Raw genomic sequence first — 23,999 nt, forward strand, 5'->3', positions numbered from 1 at the left:
GGGAAACTCAGAATACAACGGGGAGTAGGTATGGTTTTGAATTTCTTGTTCCCACTGTTTTGACTACAAACTCCTTGTTTCGATTCTGCTTTTCCCTGATACAATTCAAGCCCATGAAGCTGCTCTGGAAATTACAGTTAATCCAGAAGGCAGCTGCGCGGTCCCTAACGGGAACTCCTTGGAGGGCACACATTCAACCTGTGCTCCGCCAACTGCACTGGCTTCTGGATCAGCTTCAAGGTATTGGTTCTTACCTTCAAAGCCCTAAACAGTCTGGGACCATTGTATTTGTGGGACTGCCCTTCTAGTACACCCCCCAGAGGGTCTTGTGCTCCTCTTTGGATAATCTCCTGGTGATGCCTGGCCCAAAGACCATCTGGCTGTCCTCAACCAGGGCCAGGGCCTTTTCGGCTGTGGCCCCTGCCTGGCAAAACTGTCTGTCTAAGGAGACCCGGGTCCCTACAGACCTCTGAAGGGCCTGTAAAATGGAGATATTCCACCAGGCCTATGGCTGAGGACAGTGACAGCTTAATCATCACAGCTATACTGATTTCATCAGCTGGCCTGAAATTCCCTGAAACTACCTCCTGCAACGTCTTTGCCCGGACCCTCCTCAGCCTCACCCCCCATTTTGTTTTAAGTATACTTGGTATGTGTTTTACCTCCCAGTTCATTTTTATAATAGAAACTAGTTATGTCTGATTCATAGGGTCTCCATGAGCTGGAAGCGACTTGACGGCACTTAACACCCACACACGGTTATGTCTATTACTAGGGAGTGGTAGTTTAGGTGCTATTGTTATTTTAAAGTCATAAATATGTTTTTATTTAATGTGGTGTAGTAGTTAAGAGCAGAGGTTTGGAGCAGTGGACTCCGATCTGGAGAACCGGATTTGTTTCCCCACTCCTACACATGAAGCCAGCTGGGTGACCTTGGGCTAGTCACACTCTCTCAGCCCCACCTTCCTCGCAGGGTGTCTGTTGTGGGGAGGGGAGGGGAAGGTGATTGTAAGCCGGGTTGATTCTTCCTTAAGTGGTAGAGAAAGTCGGCATATAAAAACCAACTCTTCTTCTTTTACTGTGCATAATATTGCCGATGTATTTTTGTTGTTATCCGCCCTGTGCCCACTTTGCTGGGGGAGGGCAGAACATAAATAATATATTATTGTTATTTATGTTTGTGCTGTGTTCTGCTTCCATGTGATAAAAATACTGCAATAAATCATTTCTCCTGTTAAAATATACACATTTATCTATATTATCTGTCAATAAACCAACATTACACATTGTACTTAAACAATGAATAATAATGATGAATGCTGTATGCCTAACTGATATATACATGGCAGAGAAACCCCATACGATATGCATGCACAATTGCAATGAATCTACAAAAACGAACAGTGAAAAGCAATCCAAGACTACCATATAAGTGAACCAAAAAAGAAACAAAGAGGAAACATTCGCTAAACCCCACTGGAGGATTATGCATCCCCTTAAGGAAGCATGTGCTTGTGCATCATATAGAGTTCTTAAGCTCAGTCTTAAGTATTTCTCTCTCTGCTAACAGATCGCAGTACCCCTCCACGCAGTCTATGCCGTGATCTGTCCTTTGATGCAGAATGGAGATCCAACGGTGACAAATCTATCCACCTTTTCCATCTCAGAGCCTACAACCACCTCCTTGAAGCACTGATATCACTCACATTTGTGTCTATAGTTTTGAGCTCATTTCCTATTTTCCAGTTGAGAGGACTCTGCCAGGAGCGCTCGGTGCCAAAGATTAAAACAATTTAGGGAGCAGACAATCCAATTTCTTCCTTTGAAGACGCCAGCAAATTGGATATCTGCAAGAGGCAAGCAAATTTTATTATCAACACATAGTTTGCTACTTAACTATGCTTAGGAATCGCCAAGTGTTCGTAAAGTTTAATTAAATGGATTTGGTGGAGCCAAAAGGATCCCCCCACCAGCTTTGAGGGCATGGTACATCAAGGGTCTACACGAGCCATATCACAGGGTTAGAGGTTACCCATCCTCTTCTGCTTGCCTAGCCTGGCTATGGAGCCAACAAGAAAGCAAGCATAACTATAAGCCACTGTCTGGAATATCCTCCCTCCTTCTTAGCCAAGATGGCTCTACTGATACCTTCTCAGCTGTGAGCCCTTAAATCTATGACCTGCTTGTCTGAGTGACAACACTGGCCAGTTTGGAAGTGAGACACAAGGATTCATACACAAGGCAGGATAAAAATCTGGAACACTAAAAATAAACCAGGGAGAATCCTCTCATCCCTAGTATTTGGGGAGGTTCTGAGCAAAGTAAGGCCACATTACCCTGTACATTAGTTCACCAAAGGGACATGCAGCCATAGTTCAGCTGTGAGTTTCTGGTAGCAACTTCATTTAAAAGCGCCGCAGGGGCCCATGTAGGATTGGGACTGTGGTGTGGGGGGAGGATGGGCTCCTGCCTTTTCCCTTCACCATTTTCCCCAAGTTGAATGAGCCCTGCGGGTGTTATTTGCCCCTTTGGGGAACTGCTAGGGTTGCAAGCTCTAGGTTGGGGGGGAGGGACTTCAATGCCATAGAGTCCAATTCCCAAAGCGGCCATTTTTTCCAGGTGAACTGATGTCTATCGGCTGGAGATCAGTTGTAATAGCAGGAGATCTCCAGCTACTGCCTGGAGGTTGGCAACCCTACTAGAGTATCAGGCTTGGAAAATTGCATAGCAAAATGGAATTCCTCCTACTTCAGGTTTTTGTACGTTGCTAGAAATTAAATATATATATTATATATATTTAGGTCCTTGTAATGTAATGGGCCTGGAGAAGGGTGTTGAGAGGCTTGGAAACATGCTAAGTGTCCCCAACAGAAACCAGTCTGGTAAAAATATCACCTTATCTGCTTATCGGAGTCTGCTCTTCTAGCTGTCAGCAGGGGCTTGCACCATTGATTCTCTTAATATGCTGGGAACAGGAGAACATAGAGTGTCGAATGTTGCCTGCAATGGATGGCTTAGGAGTCATTTTCTTTCTTTTTATTGCCATTACATTATTTTTAAATTGCCCCTCACAGCACTTATAAATGGCCTCTCCCATCTAGCTGAACTCTATCTGGGGAGCAAGGGAGAATGCCTTGCTGTGCGGAGGGTCAGGAAGGCTGATGCCATGTTGTCATTTGAAATAATAATCTGGCAAGGCTCTCTGTCTTCCTTCAGCTCACAGAGGCAACTGCAGGGCTACCTGTTGCCGGGCCGGCAAGGGCAGAAATCACAACCCTCGTTGGAATAATAGCTGGGATCATCTCATCAGCTTTCTGGGGGCTGATCCTTCCGAGGTCAGCCCTATCAACACATTGGGAGTTTAATCACCATTGCAAAAGAGAATGCAAACGGCTTTTCATTCCTGTCTCAATCAAGCCAGAAGAGAAATCATGCCTGTTTTGTGATGTTTCCTACATTTCGGCCCAGAACTTAAAGCTAGGGTTGCCAGGTCCCTCTTTGCCACTGGCGGGAGGTTTTTGGGGCGGAGCCTGAGGAGGGAGGGGTTTGGAGAGAGGAGGGACTTCAATGCCATAGAGTCCAATTGTCAAAGCGGCCATTTTCTCCAGGTGAACTGATCTCTATCAGCTGGAGATCAGTTGTATTAGCAGGAGATCTCCAGCTAGTACCTGGAAGTTGGCAACCCTACTTAAACCATCCTTCACAATGTCTCTGTATTTGATTACTGACTGGTTAGCACAAGCATGTATGTTGCTTAGGGTTGCCAACTCTGGGTTGGGAAATACCTGGAGATTTTGGGGGTGGAGCCTGAAGAGGGCGGGGTTTGGAGAGGGGAGGGACACCAATGCCATAGAGTCCAATTGCCAAAGTGGCCATTTTCTCCAGGTGAACTGATTTATAATGGCTGGAGATCAGTTGTAATAGCAGGAGATCTCCAGCCACCACCTGGAGGTTGGCAACCCTAATGTTGCTGGACTTCTCTGTGTTTGGAGATTAGCAGCTGAGTGTGTGAACCAGTTCTGTGAATGTACGGTATGTGAAGGCTCAGTTTATCGTACAACACCTGTTAATGGCCCATTCTTGCATGTGTGTTATTGCTTGAGTATAATGTATTTACTTTTATTTATACCCCATTTTTCTTCCCAATATGGACTCAAAAGTGGTTTGCAACATTCTACCCTTCACCATTTCTTTCCTCACAACAATCCTGTGAGGTATATTATGCTGAGAGAGTGAGACTGGCCCAAGGTCACCCAGCAAACGACTATGACAGAGTGGGGATTCAAACCTGGGCCTCCCAGATAATAGTCTGAGCCTCTAACCACTACACAACACTGGCTGTCAGCGAAGCTGCCTCTGCAGAGTCAGACCATGAGTCCATCTTCGTTTAATTTAGTCTGACTGCCAGTGATTCTCCAGGTGCTTCAGTGCAGAAAGAGCTTTCCCAATACTTGCTCCATGTATAGTGTTGCCAGGTTCCTCTTTGCCACCGGGGGTGGGGCGGAGCCTGAGGAATGCAGGGTTTGGGGAGGGAGGGACTTCAATGCCATAGAGTCCAGTTGCCAAAGTGGACATTTTCTCTAGGGGAACTGATCTCTATCGGCTGGAGATCAGTTGTAATAGCAGGAGATCTCCAGCTAGTACCTGGAGGTTGGCAACCCTGTCCATGTAGATAAACTTGGGATGCCCGGGATTGATCCTGGAACCTTTTGCAGTACTGACATTGGGGGCTTCCTGCATGCAAAGCCTATGCTCTACCACTGAACCCTTCAACTCTCCCTTGTCTCCAGATGTTGCAGTTATCAAGTGGTAGAGATGCATGTGTGAGTCAGCCCTTGTGATGTCTGGCTGGCAGCTGAATGTGTGAAACATCCTCCATCAAAAAGCCAGTATTGCATCTAAACTGACTGTGACGGCCCATTCAGACAATCAAAGATAACCTCACTTGCAGTTTCAGCAATCCAGTGAGGAGTGTGCAATGGGTGACATTGCAAAGTGCACACCTTTTATGGGCTGAAATGCGAGGCCAGGAAACAGAAAATGACATGAAAATAAGGAATTACAACTTTTATTTTCAGAAGTTAAAGGGAAACTTTTTCTTAGTAGTGTCAAAATGACAGGGATGAGAAATTCAAAACCAGCCCTAGTCAGGGTTTCTCAGTGAGAAGATTAGTAATGGTAGGGAAACCTCAATGGAGAAAGCTGGCTCAGCACTGTTGTTCTGGGGATGAGCGGATTTTCACCTTCTTATTCTGTCGGTGCTCCAGAAGTTCCCTCTACTTTGCATTCTATTCCTCCTTAATTCTTGTTCAACAGGAATAATTCCTAAAGTTAATTCTGGAAGTGGAGCCTGTGCATTTCCCCCCCTCACTTTTATTCCTTCATTTCATGTGGATTGGTTTCCACTTCTGTGTTTCCAATACCCATATGTCCTTTATTGCAACACTGAACAAAACAACCTGATTCTGAGATCCAACATGCTTTTTTGTGATGCCTTTTGAGTAGTGTTTAACTGATGCACATATGCTAAAATACCACCCACACTAAAACCAACCTATCTATCTATCTATCTATCTATCTATCTATCTATCTATCTATCTATCTGTCTGTCTGTCTGTCTGTCTGTCTGTCTGTCTGTCTGTCTGTCGAGATACATTGATATATACATTTATATATATATATATATACAGAGAGAGATTGAGAGAGAGAGGTAGATGACAGACAGACAGACAGACAGACAGACAGACAGACAGACAGACAGACAGACAGACAGATAGATAGATAGATAGATAGATAGATATAGTGTGCCAGAATTGCTTTTGGGATGTGATTTTTCAGTGGAAGACTGAAGATACATGGAAGACACACATAAACCCAGGTAGCTAGAAACTGTGAAATGTGTGCACACCCCTATAATCTGTACAAACTTCAGAATTAATGAATGGAACAATGGAGAATTTTAAAATCATTATTTTGGTGCCAGAACGCCTAAATCTAAGGACAAATTTCAGAAAGTCTCTCTTTTAAATGATCTTCTCCTGCAATGTGCAGCTACAGGGTAAGTTCAACCCCACCTTACATAGGGGCCACAGTGAAGCCAAACAATCCTCTGTTTTATCCCACATGAACTGAGTGTGTGACTAAAAGCATAAGCCATAATCCTCTGCAGCCCGCAGCAGGTGTGCCCTTGTGAAAAGCATTCCCAGCAGGTAGAAACTGTGAAAACCACTGATCTAAGAGGGGGAAAGTGATGCAGTTCTTTTTGAACATCCAGATCAAACATTACAAAAATGAAGATTTAAACTCCCCCTCCCAACACACACACAATACAACCCACAAGCCATTTATCAGGATTGTTGTAGCTCTTGACCACACAGTGAATGATTTATTAAATCTTAATATATTCCATAAAGAGTCCTCATATTTCCATAAATGTGTCACATCCACCTAATACATAGTAATGAACCCTCTCCTAGGGTAGATAAATAAGATCTAAGCATGCCATGCCAATGTTTATCAAAGAGAGATACGCCAAATATCGAGTTCTTTAAAGTATCGTTCTTCATAGCAAATCACAGCCAGATTTGGCAGTTTATAAGGTGTTCCTTCAATTAGAATCCCCAACAGGCTTGAATGTGTGTAAAAAGAAAGACAATTTATTTAAGGATGCTTCTGAATTTCTTGCCGTGCAAGAGACCTCTCCCCTGGTTTTGAAGTTCTGAATTACCTGGTCAGCTTCTCCAAGTAGGGATGATTTCAAAGCTCTCATTCCTGCAGTTTTGGCCTTCAAGCCCCCATTTTACTGTGTCATTTCCCTTTTGTGAACTCAGCTCATGATTGTTTCTTGCACCATTCCCACCCCCCCGTAAAATGTATGCATTCTTTCAACATTATCTATGCATCTATAAATCAGTGTTATGTATATTTTATGTAGAAATTATGTACGTTGGACATATAAATACTGTAGACTGTATAAAAATCATTCGGTGTACAAACCCAGTACAAATAAAATCTACAAGAGGAATTAGGAATTCTACATTATACCATTTTTTAGTTTCCAAATTTTGTACCCTGTGCATATGCAATCTGGGGCAATTTTTAATTCCTTCAGGTCATATGCATCTGTCCCTCCTCGTCTGTATGCATGCACAGTCACAGCCCAGCTCAACAGCAATCTTGATGTGATTGTATGGTCAAATGTATCTTTTGTGTTTTCCCCAGTGCCGAGGTATGTGGGGATTTGAATTCAGGTCTCATCAGTGGTAGTCTAACACTCTAACACCTATAACAGTCTGTCAATACACAGCGTAATGATGTGCCCAGTCCACATTCATTATGTGATCCCTGATTGGCCAGACTAAGAGATCAATGGTATAGAAATGGTATAAAAGGAAAGAAATGAGCAGTCATGAAAAAGAACTGAAGCCAATGGTAATGGCAACACACAAAATAAAAAAGAAAGTGTTCACATCAGCTCAGCCTTGCCCATCACTGTCTCAACCAAACTGCTGGGAATAGGGTGGCCAGGTCCCTCTTTGCCACCAGTGGGAGATTTTGGGACAGAGCCTGATTAGGGCGGGGTTTGGGAAGGGAAGGGACTTCAATGCCATAGTGATCAATTGCCAAAGCAGCCATTTTCTCCAGGTGAACTGATCTCTATTGGCTGGAGATCAGTTGTAATAGCAGGAGATCTCAAGCTACTACCTGGAGGTTGGCAACCCTAGTTGGGATCCTACCAGCTCTTCCAGTTTTCTTACTCACTGCAGCCATCTTTCTCATGTGGTTTTCGTCCACATGAGTCCTGTGAATGCTTGCTAGCCTAGCCTTATCAGTGGTCAAAAAAAGAGTTGGTTTTTATATGCCGACTTTCTCTACCACTTAAGGAAGAATCAAACTGGCTTACAATCACCTTCCCCTTCCGACAACAGACACCCTGTGAAGTAGGTGGGGCTGAGAAAGCTCTAAGAGAACTGTGACTAGCCCAAGGTTGCCCAGCTGGCTTCATGTGTAGGAGTGGGGAAACCAACCCGGTTCACCAGATTAGAGCCGGTTGCTCATGTGGAGGAGTGGGAAATCTAACCCGGTTCTCCACATTAGAGTCCAGCACTCCTAACCATCACTCTTAACCACTACACCACGCTGGCTCTATTACTAGTGTCCTTCCTCTAAAAAGTTCTTCTAAAGCTGGCCCACACTGATTCTCCATTTTACCTTCACAACATCCTTGTAAGGCAGGCTAAGCTGAGTGAATGACTGAGCTAAGGTCACCCAATGAGTTTCAGAGCTGAGCAGGAATTTAAATCCACCCTGTCCACTCTAACCAATAACCTCACTGGGTCTCACTTTAGGAGCATAAAGAAGGGCACAGCTTTAAGGGAAAGGAGCTGGCAAGTTCATGGCGGATATATACATTGATGAATATTAGCTATCATAACTAAATGAACATGATGGGCAATAATAAATTCAGTACAGACATAAAGCAGTACCTCATCACTTGATGAGTAATTAAATTGTGGAATTCACTGCTAGTGAAGATACTGACAGCCATGAACTAATAGCTTTAAAAGGGGCTTGGACAGATTCAGGGACGAGATGTCCATCCATGGCTACTGACCATAGTGTGTAAATGGGGAATCTCCACATTCAGAGGCAGTAAACCTTGGAAACCTAATGCTAGGAGACAGCGGCTGTTACCGCACTAGGTATTCCCAGCGATGTATTAAGAGTTTGAAAATGTTATAAAAAATACTGTTCACACTTTCTATGTATTCCCACCGATGTATTAAGAGTTTGAAACTGTTATAAAAAGTACTGTTCACACTTTGTTTGGCCCCTTTAGCTGTGAAGACGTCTTCCAACCATTTTTAAGCATGGCATCTAAAAACCCTTTTAAAGCGATGTTTTTATAACATTTCCAAACTCTTCATACATCGCTGGGAATACCTAGTGCGGTAACAGCCAATATCAGGGGAAAGCCTTGGCCTCTGTGCCTTGTTGTTGGTCCTCCAGGTAGGGTTGCCAGCCTCCAGGTACTAGTAGCTGGAGATCTCCTGCTATTACAACTGATCTCCAGTAGATAGAGATCAGTTCAGCTGGAGAAAATGGCTGCTTTGGCAATTGGACTCTATAGCATTGAAGTCCCTCCCCTCCCCAAACCCCAAACAGCCAGGGGTGGCCCTCATTCTCCTACCCTGCTTGAAGGACCCGGCTGGCTACCATCAGAAGCAGAACTCTGGACTAGGTGGGCCTCCTGCGTGATCCAGCAAGGCAGTTGTTTCCCTCTTCGCTGCAGCGAAGCAACAGTTCCTTCTGCAGCGGCAAATGTTGTCGAGCATCTGTTGAGCATCCCGTTGGCTGTTGCATCTTTCACTGCTGTCACCCCGGAGGCTGCGACGGGCTTAATAAGGCTGCCATTGTGCGTGCCCCCCTCCCCGCAATAATTTCCCCTTAGCAACACAGTGCGGTTTTCTGGGACGCTCGAGCGGCCTTAGGGCTCCTGGTTGCCGCGGCCGCTCTGGCTTGTCTCTGCCGTATTTCAGCTGACAGGCTGAATTTTCTTTGGGGTGGTGAATCTTGTCAGCAGTTGGGATGACACTCATTACTCTCTGGCTCAAGCATTGTGCTGCTGAGTGACATGCCGAAACCTCCCTGACACTTCCGAGGGCTTCCCTTCACACTTCCTTCCCCGTTCATGGCTAGGATCACCTTTCTGGCCTTGAACTCTGGAGTCAGCCTCTGGTGAATTCTTGTGCCAGGGTTTTCTTATGTAAAAAAGAGAGGGTATCTTTCCCCAGGGGGTCACTCCTTGGGTGCATTTCCACATTGTGCAGAAGGACCGGCGAGGAAGCAGATGGACGTCTGGTGTTGCACAGCCGAGAGAAGTCCCAATAAGTGCACGGCCAGACAAAGGTGGCCCATAGCCAGCAAGGAGCGAGAAAAGAATCTCCTAGTTGTTCTGTCCAACAGGCAAACCTGCCCAGCGATATTTATGGGGCTTAGAGAGTACCGCCTGGCCTGCTGTAGATCATTATTTCAAAACAGGGCGCTTCCAAAATTCTCCCAGTCGAAACCCCGGATTCTGAAATAAAAAAGTATTCGATTTCACCTCAATGGCAAAACTAACTTGTTTGATAAAAAAACAACCACTAAATGATTTTTGGGGCAAATGGAAACCCTTCTATGATAAATATACATAAGGATGTAATTAAATGCTTACATCAACTGGTTTATGAGACTGCGAAACAAACTTAGAAATGTAAAAGTTATATGTGCGATTGGGACAAAGCTTTAGCGTATATTAAGTACTGACAAGATTGATTATTTTAGCTGCCATATGTGTTAATATATTATATGATAACAAATGTATTGAATATACTTGGACACAGAAACCAATTTTTTGCTCCTTCCCCAATTCCCTCCCCATTCTCCCTTTTTATTCTGCACCCTAAAAACTCAATTAAAATTTATATATATAAAAAGAAACCCCTGGATTCTGGAGTTCTGGATTACCTTATCTTGTTTCTGAACTGGAACTGATGGAGAATTTTTAATCTATTGTTTCGGAAGGAGGAGGCAACTTTGGTATTTTATATGATGTGCTGTTTGCTGTAGCTTTCTCCTGTTTCTCTTAATATGTATCTTCCACCCTTCCCCTGATGTTACCGATATCAACATACACATTACTAAATTACTGCCAAAAAAAGCAAGCGTGATGTGATTCAACAGACAATGCCTTTTCCAGTTCCTTCAAGTAAGTTAGCTCTAAAGTTTAATAGGGAAATGGTAGAGATATCGAACATGGGGGAACCACACATAGACATATCTGGGATCATAAAGTAATGGGTAGGGATGCTATAAGCATCTGGAATGAGCAGATTCCAGTGTGCGTTCCCTAAGGGGGAGGGAAAGTGGTGATTGGGTGTGCAGGCCCTAGTGACTTCAAGTGTCATGGCATGCATATGTGTACTCCAGTGAAAAGATGTGTTTCCCAAAGAGGAACATGATGCATTTTTCAGTCGGTTTCAGGTCATAATATGAATCCCTGTTCCTCTCCGCCACTGGCCCCTGCATATGGCTTATTAAACTGTATGTTGTGATCTGAGCAGGGGAAATGATTTAGCCTTTATGTCAAATTTGGATGATAATATGCATCCTTTTTGCCCCATATGGTTTATAGTGCTTAAAGATGTGCTTCTCAATGAGGCACATAATATGGCCCTATTACTGACATGTAGAATTTCTAACACTAATTTTGGAACTGGTGTATGTGCAGTTTGCCACCGCATACAGTTCCTGTTGTTTGTATGTCTCATTTGTCCCCTTGACTTGACTGATGCACATATGCCCATTTTTAAAACCCTGCTGCGCATGATACACATTAATTTGGGGTGTGTGCTTTTTCACTGATACACACATGCACTGCTGTGCATTGGTGACAATCCACGGAAAATGAATTTTGACACAACCATATGTAGAATCACATTAATATTCCTTTTCCCCCCTTTTGCTGTGTTTTGTCAATGAACATGAGCACGTTGGTCATGAGGAGAAGATGAAAGAAGCAAAGGAAATGAAAGAAAGCCAAAGTTGTGGCAAACCACACATGCAAAATGCTGTTCACAAAATATAGGTCTAAAAAGAAACAGGCTTTCTAGTGGATTATTTTCACTTTGCAAACAAGACTGGGGGAATTCTGGACCTCTAGAATGGTGGGAGAAATTCCATTGAGGAGACTTAGAGATCTCTGTGTCACTAAGAGGAATAATAGGTTCGCACATTCCTAGCTTTGGGCTAAGCTTCTTCTAGGCCATCCAGGTAGGGTTGACAATTCCAGGTTCAGAGATACCTGGAGATTTCAGGGTGGGGCCTGGGAGGGTGGGGTTTAGGGAGGGGAGGGACCTCAGTTAGGGTTGCCGACTTCCTGGTGGCACCTGGAGATCTCCCACTATTACAATTGCTCTCCAGATGACCAAAATCAGTTCTCCTGGAGAAAATGGCTGTGTTGGAAGGTAGACTCTATGGCATTATACCCTGCTGAGGTCCCTCCCCTCCCCAAACCTTGCCCTGCCCAGGCTCCACCGCCAAAGTTTCCAGGTGTTTCATAACCCAAAGCTGGCAACCCTACTCAGTAGGGTATAATGCCATCAAGCCCACCTTCCAAGCAGCCATTTTCTCCAGGAGAAGTGGAATAGATGTTTTAAATAAATAAGCAAACTATGTAGCCTGGACATCAACTGTAATCCTGGGAGATCTCCAACCCTCCACCTGGAGGTTGGCGGTCATACATCCTGGACACTTCAGGCTGGCCAAAAAGCCCTGACCTCTGCTGTAATTTCCCCATCTCAGTAGGTTCATGTCCAAATGTAGACTTCTGTGGTGTTGCTATTCCATAACAAACTCAGAACTGTTTGTATATTACTCTTCCCTTTGCCAACCGGTAGGGTTGCCTGGTCCCCCCTCTCCACCGGCTGGAGGTTTCTGGGGCAGAGCCTGAGGAGGGAGGGGTTTGGGGAGGGGAGGGACTTCAATGCCATAGAGTCCAATTCCCGAAGCGGCCATTTTCTCCAGGTGAACTGATCTCTATAGCCTGGAGATCCCTTGTAATAGCAGGAGAACTCCAGCTAGTACCTGGAGGTTGGAGTAACCCAAACAGCACAAAATACAATTTTTGGAAATATGCAAAATTTATATATGTGACTAAAGTGCAAAAGTGATAATAAATAAATATATACAAATACAAAGTACAACAAGATACAGATAAGTATTAAATATTAAATAAATACAACAATATCGAATCCAGCATAAGGAAAGCTTAATAGAACTGATCCAACTGATATAAAGTCAGTCACAGGTATGTCAAATATGTTGTAGAAATTGTTCGTTGTCAAGCTTTTTGTTTTCTAGCTTGACATTATCAGCTCGCTGGAGATCAACATAAGCCACCTAACTTAATCCGATCTTTATGGAGACCCACATAGAAAATGCTCGTGGTCCGTAATGAGATGTCACCTATTATGGTTTCTTGAAATTGTGCTTTTGGATACATGTAGCTGATGAAGCCATATGCGAAATGTGATTATGATCTAGACAACACTTTCTGTACTCTTTCCATCGTGGCTTATGTTGATCTCCAGCGAGTTGATAATATCAAGCTAGAAAACAAAAAGCTTGAAAACGAACTATTTCTACAACATATTTGACTTACCTGTGACTGACTTTATATCAGTTGGATCAGTTCTATTAAGCTTTCCTTATGCTGGATTCGATATTGTTGTATTTATTTAATATTTAATACTTATCTGTATCTTGTTGTACTTTGTATTTGTATTTATTTATTTATTTATTATCACTTTTGCACTTTAGTCACATACATACATTTTGCATATTTCCAAAAATTGTATTTTGTGCTGTTTGGGTTACTCCAATTATCTTTACAGCACTGAGCCTTTGTTTTTTCCAACAGTACCTGGAGGTTGGCAACTCTACCAACCATGTCTGCTCACTGCTTTTGACTTCAGTGAGTTTTGCCTGGTGTGCTAATGCAGGTCTTTCCCCAAGGGATTGGCTCTGCCTGTGGAAAATACCATGGCTGGCCACACATTGTTTCTTCACTGCTTGCAAGGACTTGGGTCCCCTTCATCATCTTTCTTTTTTTGCCAGCTCTGCCCTGTTTCCAAGACAATGGCTCATCCAAGCTGTTTCCCCCTGATTTGACGGCATTTGGCTCTCCACCTTTCAACGGTGATGCGGCAGAGGGGAGGAGGAGCTGCGTGCTTTGGGATCTGCTTTCTCTCTGCCTGCACGGTCGCCTCTCCGAGCATTGGGCTGGCCTCCCTGTCTTTCCGAGTGGGCCTCTCCCTCGGGAACGGAGAGTTCTGCCAACCGTGTCTGTCACAAGATGGTAAAGAGACTCGACTCCTGGGACGGGGGCCTTAAGCTTGGCTCCGAGGCCGCACTCATTTGGGCTTGTTTGGGGGATGCCAACCTCATTGTGTGTTCTCTTGGCACGGGGACTGCCGCCGCTTCCCTGGTGCCAGCTGTACAAAGCTCTATACTAGATCATATATCTTCCTGACAGATGAATACCTGGGACCGGTGCCTCACCTCCCTTCCTTGGCAAAGGAGACCAGCGCGTCTCCACTCTTGCGTGCTGGAACCTGTCAATAGACTCACGCTAGAGCCTTTGGCCAGGAAGGGCCTCAAAGTTGCTAAGTTGTTGTGGTGGAGGGACCCTCGGCACTACCCACTGTGCTTTGCAGCTCTTTCATGAGGAAGCCTGCATCTGAGAGGCAAACAGTGAACCTATTTAAATTCACAGTGTTGTCAATGTGAATTGGAACTCCATTATTTCCCTGTACTATACTACCATGGCACTTGCCAGGGTATTTATCCCAAGAAAATTACTATTTCAGAGATGACAGTGGGGATAGATGACAGAGAGAGCAGAGAAGTGGGCAAAGAAAGGGGTGATCTGTTCATTTTAATCCCACCCTTCTGCTATGGTGGTGTACAAGGCTCTCCCTTCCTCTACTTTACCCTTACAATAACCCTATGAGGTAGGTTAGGTTGAAACAGACAGATCACAGAGGTTTCCTAACTGACCAGGGATGTGAATGCTGGCTAGAATATCACATGAAAATATATGTGCACACACACACATATGTGTATTCTGATATATTCAGCATTGTGAAATGTGTTTGAGTGCAATATTCTAGAATTACACTGGTTAAACATATAGATGTAGCAAAATATCAGGTTATATATTTATGCCAGCGGTTGTATGTCATATATCTGTTTGTTATATAGGGTGATCTTTTGGATCTATCTATCTATCTATCTATCTATCTATCTATCTATCTATCTATCTATCTATCTATCTATCTATCTATCTATCTTCACACACATATGAAACTGATAGTGCTGGATAAAAGTTTGCAGTGAGAAGCAGCTGGCAGCCTCTCTGAGCCTGCAAAATGATATTAACATTTTATTATTCTAAGGTGAGCTTTTTAAAACGGAATTTTAAATGTTACCCTGCTGTTTCGGAACACAAAAACCTTTAATTTTATGCAAATGAACAGCGAGGAGCTGAGCGCCTTAATGTAAACGAACACTTTCTTTGAACAAAGAGGTTGGAAGTGAACAAGAGAGAGAGAGAGAGAAAATATTCCCATAGATTCTTTAATTGCTGTCTGAAATTATGTAAATCCCAGCACTAGGCAGAATGCAATTATCCGGTGCCCCTCTCTGCCACCATTGCTAATGTCTAACAAACTATCGGTAGGTGACATTTAGTGGAGGTAATGCAAATGAGAATTAATTTTTTTTCCCAAGACAAAGGGCAGCGGAAAGATCACCTCCTTCGTATACAGTAAAAGGAAACTGAAGGGTGTGTGTGTGTGGTGGAGGGAGGCGTTAGCAGAAAATAATCAGTAGCCAGGAAGGAAATAGCGGGGATGGGAGGAGGCAGCAGCCAAGAAGCGCATGCTTTTGGGGAGGTGGGAGCATTGTCGTTATTTTTGTTTTGCAGTCTGCTTTTTTTAAAGTGGCTTTTTTGGCATGGGGGGAAAGAATCCGGAAAGTCTTTAATGGCCTTTTCCTGGGTATTGTCTAGGGACCACTCAGAATTTATCACCTGGTTGTGCTGATAACTAACAACAATTCTATTAAATTTTCAGCATGTGGCTTTTGCTACACAACGAGAGAAAGGGGTGTTGGGATGTGGGTAGGGTCAGAGTTAGGGTTGCCAACCTCCAGGTAGTAGCTGGAGATCTCCTGCTATTACAACTGATCTCCAGCCGATAGGGATCAGTTCACCTGGAGAAAATGGCCGCTTTGGGAATTGGACTCTATGGCATTGAAGTCCCTCCCCTCCCCAGACCCCGCACTCCTCAGGCTCTGCCCCAAAAACCTCCCGCTGGTGGCAAAGAGGGACCTGGAAACCCTAGTCAGGGTAGATGGTTGTGTGTGGAAGAAATAAACTTCTCTGTCGGCTGGAGATCAGTTGTAATAGCAGGAAATCTCCAGCCATCACCTGGAGGTTGGCAACCCTAGCTTTAGTGGATAAAGAAAGCAAGGACTAAGCATGTACACTATTGTGAACTCCCTGGAGGAAGGGAAGGATAAAAATGCATTAGATAGATAGAGGGAGCAGGAATGGGGAAACAGCTGGCGGGAAAGGGTTATGTATCTGCCTCCTCACATCTTAATTGCATACTGAAAATTATCTCCACCCAGCTTTTTTTTTTTTAAATAGAAGTGACCAGTGGGTTTATTATATTGTGCAATTTGACCAGGTTTCTAATGACACCCACCAACACTTTTCTTCCTGCCTACCAAGTGATTGTAGAAAGTGGGTTGGCTTAGGTGAGGCTTTTGCCCAGCAGCAGGACTTCAGCATGGCTGTGCAGACTGAAAGGCATCCTGTCAAAGACAGCTCCTGCCTGAAAACGTTGAAGAGTTACTATTAGACTCCTATACAGCCTTGCTCCCTGGCATTTTGTGCTAAGCTACACCACCTGTGGGAGCCGCATTGTAATTCTGCCTGTGTCAGAATTCCAAAGATGCCCGCAGGGCTCAAAAACCTTAGGGACCCTTGAGATGGTTAAAAAAAAAAAAGACTATTAAACAAATTCACGGAGGATTTATCTAACTATGGCTATTAGTCATGACAGCTACATGGAACCTTCATGTACAGTAGCAGTCTACCCTTTGAGTATGAGATGCGGTGGACAAAACAGAGGAAGGCTTCACATTTTGTGCGTAGACTTCCCAGAGCCATCTGGCTATCCACGAGACAGGCTGACACGTCTGGCAAAAGGAATAGAGTATTTTTCATGCTTACATGAAACAGATACTACTTCTGGGGGGTGGGATCATACATTCAGCTTTCAGATGAGGTGATGCACACTAGTCAAGGTGGTGACATTACAAAATTATTCCTGCTTTTCGGGAATAAGGATAAATACCTTTGTTCCAGTCCCCATTTGCTGAAAGTCTGTCCCTGGATGAATGGTTTCCTCCATCGCTTGGGCCTTGTGCGTCACGTGCTTCATAACCCAGTTGCATTTTCTCCCTTCTGCGTTTGTTTGACGCTGGGAAAATGAAATGAGAAATTGCCGGAGCAGTCAGTAAATGATGTACATTGCTAGAGAGCAGCAAAAATCCACACACGTTCTCTCGAAGTGGGATTGGGAAACATCACAGGGAGACCATTTTAGAGAGTAATGAGTGAGGAGGAACCCATTTCTCTTACGAGGCGACAAGAACTTTACTTCAGCTCTTCTGCCTTCTCGATGGCAGGCCTGCTGAGGGCAAGACTGCAGGCTGCCAAATCTGGAAGCTTCCAGCCATTGGCGTTTCAAAGAATTGGTAATAATCCCATTGTGATAAATGCTCGCGATGGTCAAATGACCAGCCTCTGTTTTCCTTTTCTTTCCACAGAACCATGGGCCGAACCCATATACATACATATGACACGCACGTAAGAGTTCTCTCCTGTTGCTTGTCTCCTGCAGGGTACTGCTGCTTAACATGGAGGTTCCACAGCCCAAGGAGACCAAAATACTCTAAAATGCAAGAAAGAAGAAAAATACTTTTTAATGGCAGTATTGCTTAGACACCTTAACGTTAATGGCAGAGGTAGAAGTTGGGAAGATCCTGCTTAGGGATGCTTGAGAACCTGACACTTTGACTCAAGTCCTGTTTGCCAGTTGCAAACACAGACCTGATTTTTCGAACATCGGTTCACTAGTTGATCGATCTGTTCATGGGTGTTTGGCAGGTTGTTTCACTGTCTTCCTTAATAAACCTTCAGTAAAGTACAATGGGCTTTTCAGGCATGCATATAGAATCATAGAATCATAGAGTTAGAAGGGGCCGTACACCCAACCCCCTGCTCAATGCAGGATCAGCCTAGAGCATCCCTGACAAGTGTTTGTCCAGCCTCTGCTTAAAGACTGCCAGTGAAGGGGAGCTCACCTCCCTAGGTAGCTGATTCCACTGTCGAACAACTCTTAATGTAAAAACTTTTTTCCTAATATCCAGCCGGTACCTCTTTGCCTGCAATTTAAACCCATTATTGCAAGTCCTATCCTCTGCTGCCAACAGGAACAGCTCCCTGCCCTCCTCTAAGTGACAGTCCTTCAAATCCTTAAAGAGAGCAATCATGTCTCCCCTCAACCTCCTCTTCTCCAGACTAAACATTCCCAACTCCCTCAGCCTTTCCTCATAGGGCTTGGTCTCCAGGCCCCTGATCATCCTCGTTGCTCTCCTCTTCACCCGCTCCATTCTGTCCACATCCTTTTTGAAGTGGGGCCTCCAGAACTGCACACAATACTCCTGGTGCAGCTTGACCAAAGCAGTGTACAGTGGAACTATGACATCTTATCTTATGCAGTTGAGTTCTACTACCTCCTACCCTTGCGGGGTAACTGTTCTACTCTGTTGGCAATTGTTTAACTAGACAATTAGATCACTCACAAATCATTTAAATCAGTAATCAATAAATGCTGCATTTCAAAAAAAAATCCTATCCTTTCATATAAGTAAATCTGAGTGGTCCTAATGGCCACCAATCAGTTTGAATTGGCAGTGCCCTTGCTCATGTGCCGTTTTGGGAAAACCAGATGTAAACTGGTTTGGCAGGCATTTGTGGCGGCTTGGCACAAACCGAACAGCTGGAGAGATGAGCTCAGATCAGCTTGCCATCTTTTAAACATGGTAAGGTTGACAGTCAAACGTGTTTGTGATGCAATTCTCAGCATCCCTAATCCTGCTAGCTTGCTAGCAGCAGCTAAATACCATCTGGGCTGAGTTTGTTTTCCTCTCTACAGGCAAGTTTTTTGACTGGATGTGGCCAAAGGTATGAGCCCTTGATTCTTGGCTCACAGCCTACTGCCTGAGTTAGCCAGTCCAGTGAACTGGGACCCGCCCAGGACATGTTTGTTTTGTTTTCTTTATTTAATTGGGGTGGGGTTTTTTTGTATTTTGGAAATTTATGTAAGATACTTTGGGTCATTGTTGGGAAGAATCACAGCACAGAAACACCCAAAGACATTTTTACAACATCGCTTTTGCTGGTGACTGCACCAAAGCCCATGATATTCAGGCATCTGGTGAATATCTCTTGAAATATTTACACTGCACTTTTCTCCCCAAATGGAGCCCAAATTAGCTTACAACAGTTTTCTTACCTCCATTTATCCTCACAACAACAGCCTTGTGGTTGGTCTAAGAGAGAATGTGACTTGCTCAAGGACAACCCAGCAAGCTTTCATGGTAGAGTGGGGATTTGAGCCTGGTTTCCCAGATCCTGTTCTGAGACTTTAACCATGACTCCATGCTTGTATTACTTTTAAGATTCTAGAATGAATTCTTGAGATCACTCCAGGCACACCTCTAGGGTTGCCAATCTCCAGGTACTACCAAGAAAGAAAGCACCTATGCTGTGAATCGGTATGATTGGTAAAGAAGCTTCGTGACTGTTAAGAACTTCTCCATTTGGTCTCATCTGCCTTACAGCAAGTACACAGCTACACAAACGTATATATGACTGACCTTTTGTTATGGACTTTAGATGATTTGTTCTAAGTTTCAATTTTGAATTGTGAAGAATTGTGAACAGTTATTGTTAATTTGTATATTTGAACTGCATTATTAAAGTGTATTAGAATTTATTCACTGTCGGCCTCGTGCTGTCCTTCTTTACCAATCAAACCTCCAGGTACTAGCTGGAGATCTGCTATTACAGTAGATCTCCAGCCGATAGAGATCAGTTCCCCTGGAGAAAATGGCCACTTTGGCAATTGGACTCTATGGCATTGAAGTCCCTCCCCTCCCCAACCCCCTCCCTCCTCAGGCTCCGCCCCAAAAATCTCCCGCCAGAGGTGAAGAGGGACCTGGCACCCCTATGTCCTGCTATGCCTCATTCCTTACCGGACCAATGGAGGATTGATGATACTCAGACATGATGATATTGACCCCTCCGCATGCCAGAGGCCTCAACTCATGTGCAGACAGCCCAAGCTCAATCTCTGGGCTTTGCTTTAGTGCCCAGTAACCTCCTGGGAGGTTCATGCCAAAGGCCATCTTGTTAGGGTTGGCAGCCTCTAGGTATCCAACACGATGTGACTGAGAATACCTGTTGTGACCAATATGAATAATATGAAAATCTATGGAAGCATAGCTGAAAAAGACTTCTAGTCTTGCTAAAACTTTACATACAACAATCAGCGCAATGCAACGCTGAACAAACTGCTCCTGAAAGGACAAGAAAACAAACAACGAACAACTGGACATTTTATACTTACCAACTGAGGAAATTTACTTTGAAACAGGAATATACCAGAATCCTGTCTGGTTTTATTATTATATACATGCCTTCATCTTAAGTCACTCTTGTGGAGCAACAAGATTGTATACTCCTTTTTTCATTTTAAGCCTGTACAATAAGATTATTTTGAACTCTTGTGGAGCAACAAGATTGTATATCTGTATATATTTTTAAATAATTCTTATATGGGTTCTGTGGAGTAACAGAACCAAAAAAATATATAGAAATTATACTATTGGTTTATGTTTAACTTATTTTTGCCATAGTAGCTGCATGGGTTTGAATAGCCTCTAGGTAGTGGCTGGAGATCTCCCGCTATTACAACCGATCACCAGGCGACAGAGGTCAGTTCCTCTGGAGAAAATGGCTGCTTTGGAAGGTGGGCTCTGTGGCAGTATACCCTATTAAAGTCCCTCCCTTTCCCAAATCCCGCCCTCCTCAGGCTCCACCCCCAAAATCTCCAGGTATTTCCCAACCCGGAGCTGGCAATCCTACTTCTTGTCCCTGCTGGAACTTGAGTTTCTGTCCCTATTCCAGGTGATGAGGAATCCATCTCCATTCCTAGCTGGCACGTGGCAGCATTCAAAACCACAGACAAATCTATTGATATGTGCTCAGAAATGTGCGAGAAGCTTAAAGTGCTTGCAATGGCACATGTGAGAAAGTGCTCTAATTCTGTCTCATTCCAGGGGGTATCCCTTCCAGCCCTGCAGATTTTTCATGAACTTTCATGGAATTATTCCTTTCACTTTCAATCCATCACTGCTAGGGATGTACAGTGATGCCTTTTTTCCCCTGTTTCTTTTTGTTCCCATGTTTTCTCATTTGAAGCCTTTATGTTCCACTCACTTTCGCTGTTGGTATTTCCAATTCAGTGTTGCCTTTGTGTCATTTATACAGAATCAATGCAAAAACAAAGATAAGAACATAAGAACATAAGAAAGGCCCTACTGGATCAGACCAAGGCCCATCAAGTCCAGCAGTCTGTTCACACAGTGGCCAACCAGGTGCCTCTAGGAAGCCCCCAAACAAGACGACTGCAGCAGCACCATCCTGCCTGTGTTCCACCGCACCCAAAATAATAGGCATGCTCCTCTGATACAAGAGAGAACAGGTATGCAGCATGACCAGCATCCATTTTAACTAATAGCCATGAATACCCCTTTCCTCCATGAACATGTCCACTCCCCTCTTAAAGCCCTCCAAGCTAGCAGCCATCACCACATCCTGGGGCAGGGAGTTCCACAATTTAACTATGCGTTGTGTGAAAAAATACTTCCTTTTATCTGTTTTGAATCTCTCACCCTCCAGCTTTAGCAGATGACCCCATGTTCTAGTATTGTCCACTCTCTCCAAACCTTGCATAATTTTATAGACCTCTATCATGTCTCCCCTCAGCCGCCTTCTTTCCAACTAAACAGCCCTAAGCGTCTTAACCGCTGCCCATAGCACAGTTGCTCTAGATCAAAAATGCCTTCATTTTAACGGGATAAGTTTAAGTGTGAGGAATTAGAAAATGGTGTGAAAATGAAAACTCCCAGGTTCAGTTTGTGCCAGGGAGAAGCAAATTGAAATAGGGATTCTTTTGTTGTTCTTACTAGAAATGCTAGAGATTAGAAATGTGATCGCACCCATAATCCCGGTGGATAAGGCCTCGTTCATATAAGGTTGGGAAACCTTGCCAGAGCAGCATTTCCAGCGTGTTGGCCAGGCAGTCTTGGCATTTTGTTTAGGCTACATTATGCACCTCTTGTCTTGAACATTATGTGCAGATTCCTGCAGCCCTTAGAAAGACATGCACAAGAGGAAGAAGGGAAAAAGAACAGCGAGGTGTATAACCCACAACAGAAGAGACAGGAAGTGAAGCACCGCAGCGTTTAAAATATGCAGGTCACTGTTAGGGCCTTCCCGGCAGAACTGCATGCGCCTCAAGTCAGGCAGGTCAATTGCTATTTGTCAAAGGGAGCCACGGCTGTGGCCTCGGGCTCCGCACCGATCATGGTGTGGCCCCCCTCTGAACTGACCCAGCCATTTAGCCTTTTCCGAGAAATATTTACAGAAAGGTCAGCAAATGCTTTGTGACAGGATGCGATCACATCCTCCTAACCTTGTGAGCTCCCACTGCCTACTGCGCCTCTTCTCCCAGCTGCCTAACCACGGGAGAAGCGGAAGGGCTGGATTGCTAAACAAGAGCACAATCCACCGTGAAGAAATTTAATGGAAATGAACGAGAGCAACTCAAAAGGGCGTCTGTGTCGTTTGTTTCTTGCGCGGCTTCCATTCGTTGTGAATAGTGATGCTGTGATCCTCACTAGCGGTGTGCTCGAAAAAGAGAACTTCCCTATTTTGCATTGAGCATTTTCTCACCAGTCAAGCACTCCGCATGCTTGCATCGATGACTCGTTCGCAATCTAAAATAAGCACTGTGCAAGCATACTTAGGTCTGTACTGTTGGCAGCATTTGGTATCCCTCCGACAGCGGCCTGGTCATTGCTTTCGGTGCATGAACATACTAAGGTTGCTGGGTTTGACCCAGGAGACCATGAAAATAATAGTTCCTTTCAAACTTGGCAGGAAGTCCTGCTGAGAATATATGGGACTATATGGGAAGAATCATTTAAAGGAAAGACAGACACACACACACACAATGGTGCCCATTCTCTTAGAAGAGCCATTTGCTATGGCAGGTGTTTCATTCTGCCCCACCCCCTTCCTCTGCCTTAGAAAGGTAAGGGTTCTGGCTTAGGAACAGAAGTAACTGCAGAAAGGGGTGAAACTGGTAGAATCATAGAATCATAGAGTTGGAAGGGACCACCAGGGTCATCAAGTCCAACCCCCTGCACAATGCAGGAAATTCATAACTACCTCCTGCCCCCACACCCCCAGTGACCAGAAGATGGCCAAGATGTCCTCCCTCTCATCATCTGCCTAAGGTCACAGAATCAGCATTGCTGACAGATGGCCATCTAACCTCTTCTTAAAAACCTCCATGGAAGGAGAACTTACCACCTCCCGAGGAAGCCTGTTCCACTGAGGGACCGCTCTAACTGTTAGAAAATTCTTCCTAATGTCTAGACGGAAACTCTTTTGATTTAATTTCAACCCGTAGGTTCTGGTCCGACCTTCTTGGGCAACAGAAAACAACTCAGCACCATCCTCTATATGACAGCCCCTCAAGTACTTGAACATGGTAAGGACAGGGATGTGCATTTTGTGAGTGTCCTGTCAAATTCAATATCCCCACCCAGCTTTTTGTGGGTTCAGCAGGGATGCTTGCAAAAATGCAAACAGTTTAGGGTATTGCCCATCAGTAGTTTCAGTTAGCAGCAAAGGCAAAATCCCTGAGAGAGCTCAGCACCGAAGAACCTCTCCAAAGTCCAGACTTGGCTTAGAATCAGCTCAGTCCGGCTTTCAGCCTCCCGCTTTCTCGGCCAAATTTACCTACCGGCACCAGCAGATGTGCTGAGGAGAGATGGTGCAGCTGCAATAGCATATTGGGTACAAGCCCTGTTTCTGAGGGCTTCTGATGCCCAGAGGCCCAGGCATCTGGCATAGTGCTGAGGCATGTTTTGGGATATAATGAGGGTACCAGCACTAGCACTCTCAGTCACGAGGCCCTGCTTGCTGATAGCATTGTTATAGGGAGAGGAATTTCTTTTTCTGAAAT

This window comes from Euleptes europaea, chromosome 14 (assembly GCF_029931775.1).
Source record: "Euleptes europaea isolate rEulEur1 chromosome 14, rEulEur1.hap1, whole genome shotgun sequence".
Taxonomy (NCBI): Eukaryota; Metazoa; Chordata; class Lepidosauria; order Squamata; family Sphaerodactylidae; genus Euleptes; species Euleptes europaea.